Source organism: Microcebus murinus, chromosome 10, assembly GCF_040939455.1.
Source record: "Microcebus murinus isolate Inina chromosome 10, M.murinus_Inina_mat1.0, whole genome shotgun sequence".
In the NCBI taxonomy this organism is placed as follows: Eukaryota; Metazoa; Chordata; class Mammalia; order Primates; family Cheirogaleidae; genus Microcebus; species Microcebus murinus.
In genome coordinates, this window is record NC_134113.1 from 45,683,327 (window position 1) to 45,689,326 (window position 6,000).

A 6,000-nucleotide genomic window follows, 5' to 3' on the forward strand; every position below is an offset into this window, starting at 1 on the left:
CTACCATCAACATTGCCTGCCCCTAAAAAATATAATCTTCAATTTCCATCTCCAAACTTTCCCCAACAATCCCCTCTCCCTTGCCCACCTACTAAATCAATTGCCAAGTACTACTGAGCCTTTATTCTCATCCCATTACCACTGCCCCTGCCCAGTATTTATACTATATTGAAAGTCGGGTTTTCTACAACAAATCATTCTGTATACCACATTATTAGACTTCTCATTACCTCCCAAATGCTGAAAATCTAAATACAGCATTTGAACATGCTCTACAGTCTGGTCCCAACTTAAATTTCAAACCTCATCTCTTATTCCCCCAAAATGAACCGTATATTCTAGGTAATCTGGTCCACTAACTCTTCTTCAAGTACACAGTGAACTTTCCCACCTCCACACTTCTGCTCACATCATTTTCTTTATTTGAAAGGCCTTCTTCACCCACCTACTCCCAACCCATAAATATTTGTCTTAGAAAAGTCTTACCCTCTGCAACACTGAACTCATGATGTAGTGGAAACACACAGGCTTTGGCACCAGGCAGAACTGGATTCAAATCGGGGCTGTTACCTGCTAGCCACATAGCCCAGGCAAGTAACTTAACATATTTGAGCCTCACTGTCCTCATTAGCAAGAAAGATACTTATATGTTGCTGAGAAGCTAAGATATACATAATGCAACTAGCATAGAGCTTGGTGCTCAACAAGCACTCAATAAATAATAGCTTCAGAGCTATTCTTATAAATATTACTATATCTTCACTACTTTCCATGATTACTTAAGCTAAAAATGAACTCTTCCTTCTGTACAATTCCAAACTTTAGATCAAACCACATGTGGGTATTTACAAATATTTCTTTATCTTATAAATATTTATGCAAATATCTTACATTCCCTTCTAGATTTCAAATTCCTAAAGGCCAAAGACTTAATCTTTGTATCCTATAAGCATAACACAGTGCTTTTATGAAACACTCAACATCCACCTCCGATGTTAAGTCCCAATTAGAAAAAAAATTTTAATATGCCTAAACAATACAATTCAACTCTTCAGACACACATAAAAAAATTATTTCCAAACCATGAATTTTAGTTATGACTGTATCTTTATTTATTCCAACATGGTTGCCTAACATAGCCTGATTCATAGCAAATGCTCAATATTTGTTGAATTAACTTGAGTAATATAATAAAATTTACAATGCCTAAGAATATCTGATTTTCCCCAATCACCTTTTTCTACTCTTACAATTCTTGAAATATTTCTCATCTAAACACATTAACTATCATATCTACAGTAAGGATGCATAACTATAACTTAACTCTTTTTCCAGATTCTCTCATTTCCAATATTCCGACTCTATGCTTTAAACAACTAAACACCTCAAATGTCTAAGAAGCTACAACTTTCATCTAAATCTAAACGTTGTGCAACCAATTTCTCTCCACAATTTTTTCCAAGGACTTTTAAAATCACCCACCCTTTGCCTATTCAAGATCAACAACCTTGAAATAAATTTTCCTTTGCAAAGCAGAGTTCACTGAACTTTTCACTTCAGTCTATTTTCCCTAATTCATGGTATTACCTCCCCTTCCAGTGGTGGGAGGAGACAGAATGACATAAGTATGGGGGGGGACACAAAAACTACAGTGTAAGTCCTAATATAAGCACAAGATGAGTGATGAAGATAGTGTCACTAGTTTCGTGAAGGTCGTCTGTGTATACCTTACTCTGCAAAAATCTGCAGTAACTCCATCCTTTGGGACCATAATAAAAAAAAATCACCATTAAATGTGGAAAACGATATTTCCTACAGACCTTTTTAACAGTAGTTTACCACCTAAAATCTGTCCACTACATCAGTGAGATGTAGAGATCTGTACCTACATCAACTTCACCTGTAGGAAATTCTCGGTTTATCCGAGGTAAACACATCATAATATAAAGTTAAAAACACAAAACACCCTGCTCACCTGTGTGAACCTCTGCATTGCAGCAACAACTAGAACAATATAAGGAATCTATTAGGAGAAATCAAGAAGAATTTTTCTTTAAAAGTTAAGGAAAATGACAGTTCTAAATAGGAAGGTAAACAAACTTTGGGGGAAAGAGGCTATAGTAATTGTCCAGCCTTTGCAATCAATTTTTGCAACTGAACTCAGCATACAACTCAGATTTCACATTACCACAAGAATCTAAGAGCGTAGATTAGAGAATAACATTTTTTTATATCTGCAAAAATAAACTGCGGAATTTATCTGAAGTACTAATTTTCCTCAAGCAAGTTTTTTGTTTAGTTTTGTTGTTTGTGTAGTTTTGTTTTGAAACGTGACTTCCACACAGCTTCAGTAAGCTTTCAAGCGAGTAAAGATCATGCGGGGCATGCTGGTGCCACGGTGACCTACGTATCCAGAACCGGCTCCGAGCGCAATCCAAATTTATCCATGGCAACCCCGAAGCGGGTCTGGATGAAAAGCTCTGCGAAAGATCCCTGGCATCCACACAGGCAGCGCCCCACCCTGGGACTGAGAAGACGACACCCCTGGGACCCGGGCTAATTACTAAGCCCGGGGACAGACCCAGAAGAGGCGAAAGTCGAGAACTAGAGCCCAAGATTGAGTCTAATGCCCAAGTTCCTAGCCCCAGGTCGGACACAGAAAACTAAACTGGGGAGGCGGCGGGATCTGGGGGAGCAGACAGAAGGGGTCGGACGGACAGAGGCCCAGCCCATCCTCACTCTCGAGTCCCAGCAGCAACAACAGCTCCGGGAACCCCCTCCTCGGCTCCGCCCCGCCCACCCCACGGCCCCGCAGCCCTCTGCTTCCCGCGCCGCCAGCGAGGCGAAGACAGCGGAGGTCAACAACCCCCTTCCCCGGACCTCGACAGCCGAGCCCGCAGCCCGGAGCCGGCAGCGGGCAGCGGGACACGAGAACGCCAGCGCCGACGCGGGCCCGCGGCCGTCCCAGTCCGTTTTCCTGGCCACTCACCGTCGGCCCGGGCGCTGGGAGGAGGCAGGGCGCGGGTCGGCGGGCGCAGACCCTCGGACTCCGACCCGGGCTAGAGACCCTACTTGGAGCCGATGGAGCCTCAGCGGCTATGCCTACAAGGCCTCTCTCCGGCCCGAACCCTGGAAAAGCACTTCCGGGGGAGCGGGGGAGGGAAGAGTTTTGGCACCGGAACTGCTCGCCGCCTGGAGCTGCCAGGGCCTCCCGGGCGGGGCGGGGCCTCTCCCGCCAGGCGACCGCAAATCCGCCCCCGGGCTCCTAGCTAACCCTTTCGGCCCCGCGACCCCTAGGTTCCCTCGGCTGCGGCTTCACCCTTTACTTAGCTGCTGTTAGTGTCGTTCTGCTCTAGCCACCTAATTTTACAGACAAGGAAACCGAGGTTCAGAGAACTTAGGTGCAAGAGTCCAGCGCATACACCCGGGCTCCCGACTTTCTCCAGTATTCTGAACACCCCAATCTGCCTCCTTTAAAAATAATGATAGTTAACATTTATTGAATGCTTTCTACCTAGTGAGCACTGTATTTAGCCCTTCTGGTGCTTTAACTCATCTAATCATCCCCAAACCCATTGAGGTTGGTGCTGTTTATCTGCATCTTGCCAGGGAGGAAAAGGGCCAATGATACTAAACCCAGTATCACAAACGTTGGCTTATTTTATTTTAATTCATGTTGTGTGTATAAATCTTATCTCTCCCTAACAAGGTTTTTATAATACTTTAAGGACAGGAACCAAATTATATTTCTATATTCTATCATCACTTGCAACTTCAAAAGGCTAGAGTTGGAGAGCTCTGGAATCTTACTGCCTCCATCCCCTTATTTACTTTTACTTTTTTTACCCTAGCAAGTTATAAAATCATCTCTGGTTCTTGTAGGAATTGAAAATGATAATGAGTGATAAACATTTCAGACTATCTAGCACTGGATTAAAGTCAACAATTATTTTTATCTCAGCAATACACAATAGAAAACGTTAGTTAAGGAAACAATAAGAAAAGAGTAGAGGTTTTTACAATGGGAAAAGTGAAGGTAAGTGAGCCAAAGAATAGCCTGGAGCCACTCTGGATACTTCTGAATCTCTGAGCCCAGTCAGTGTGTAGATCTACAGAGTCAGACGCCAAACCGAGGAAAGAGAGGGGTGGGAGGAGAGGTGGGGATTCCTCAGCCACAAAATCAGAAAGGCACTATCTGAAGCAACTTCTGTATCTGAGGCCAGATACAGGGGAGGAAAAAAAGCCTGTTAGTATGCATACTATCTACAAAACAAATGTACAAACATCTCTTGAAACTGTGGGGGAAGATGATTTAAATTTTCTACTAAGAAAGGCAGGGGAAATCGAAATAGTTGAGAACCAGTTATTACAAATTTAAGATGCAAACAGTGCCATGCTATTGCCTTTATCTGTAGCACTGTCGTATTTGTTTTATTTTTATGATCACAGAAGTGTTTGTAAATACTTCCATAATACCCAAATGCAAGCAGCCTTTTGTGCCTAAAGAGTGTAAAGAAGGGGCCAGGCCTGGCGAGGCGGGCGGATTGCTCAAGGTCAGGAGTTCGAAATCAGCCTGAGCAAGAGTGAGACCCCCATCTCTACTATAAATAGAAAGAAATTAATTGGCTAACTAATATATATATAGAAAAAATTAGCCGGGCATGGTGGCGCATGCCTGTAGTCCCAGCTACTCGGGAGGCTGAGACAGTAGGATTGCTTGAGCCAGGAGTTTGAGGTTGCTGTGAGCTAGGCTAAGGCCATGGCACTCACTCTAGCCTGGGCAACAAAGTGAGACTCTGTCTCAAAAAAAAAAAAACAAAGAGTGTGAAGAAGTCAAAGACAGCCTGAGCTGGCAGGACTCATTAACAATTTGTCTCTCCACTCCAGGCCTAGAGGGATAGTGAGAGAACTCCTTAGTCACAAACATTGTCAGGCACTGTGCAAGATGCAGAGGTGCTAGAGGTTGGTCTTTTAACCTTGGTAAATGGTGCATCCTGGATTTGAACATGGGTCTATCTTCTCAGATGCTTTTCACCACTACACCAATAGTTCTCAAACTTGAGAGTGCATCATAATCACCTGGAGGGCTTGTTAAAACAGATTGCTGGGCTCCACCCCCAGAAGTCCCTGGACTAGCACCTCAACCTCATCAGTGAACTTGTTACAGATGCACATTACTGGGCCCCACCCCAGGCCTTGTGAATCAGAAACTCTAGGGCGGGACCCAGAAATCTGTGTTTTAACAAGCCCTTCAGGAGATTCTGATACACTCTCAAGTTTGCGAACCAGTGCACTAATACCTCATCTTACACATATTCCTCTTTTTTTCTAATTATCCCCAACAGGAGTAACTCTCCTGAAGCAAAAGTTCTTCCCATTAAATTAAATAATTTATTGAAGGTTTTTTATTCATGTTTTGCTCTTGGTGGGAGATGAAGCAGGAAAAAAATTAGTATTAATGGAGGATTCTTTTTAGATTACTTTAAATTTGTACTGAAATTTAACCAGATAATACTGGGTTAGGGGTGGAACTAATCTTATTTGAGAATTACTCTATGCCAAGACTTTACATGCATTTTCTAAATTAATCTTCACTACGACGCTGCTATGAGGTTTTATGGTCATAATTTTACAGATGAGGATAACTGAGACTTCGTTGAAGTAATTAACTTAAGGCCACATTCTTCTTGTTAAGGGGCAGAATCAGGATTGTTTGAACAAAGATCCCTCTAATTCCAAAACTCATGTTCTTTCCACTTTGTGGCTGGAGCCTGGAGAACTAAATTCCAGTGTGGGTTCCACCACTCCAGCTATGCAACATTGAGTAAGCGATTTAATCTCTATTTCAATTTCTCCATCTATAAATAATGTTATCATAAATCTGCCCTTCCCACACTGGAATGTCAGAACAAATGAGGAAATTAAAGTGTAAGCACTTTGAGCTTTTTGAAGAAAAACAGTAAAAAGGCAAGTTATTATGGTAGTGTATGTTTAGGCAAG

The 6,000-nt window shown here is 42.6% G+C and overlaps 1 protein-coding gene across 2 annotated transcripts in view; it reads right to left on the minus strand.

Moving 5' to 3' along the window:
- The window catches only part of FRS2 (fibroblast growth factor receptor substrate 2), a 104,826-nt gene extending 101,413 nt beyond the window's left edge, over positions 1 to 3,413 (minus strand). For both annotated transcript variants that reach the window (XM_012788716.2, XM_012788717.2), the window contains exon 1: positions 2,990 to 3,413. The gene's annotated coding sequence lies outside the window, so the exon portion shown is untranslated. The remainder of the gene's footprint in view (positions 1 to 2,989) is intronic.
- Positions 3,414 to 6,000: the final 2,587 nt, after the last annotated feature.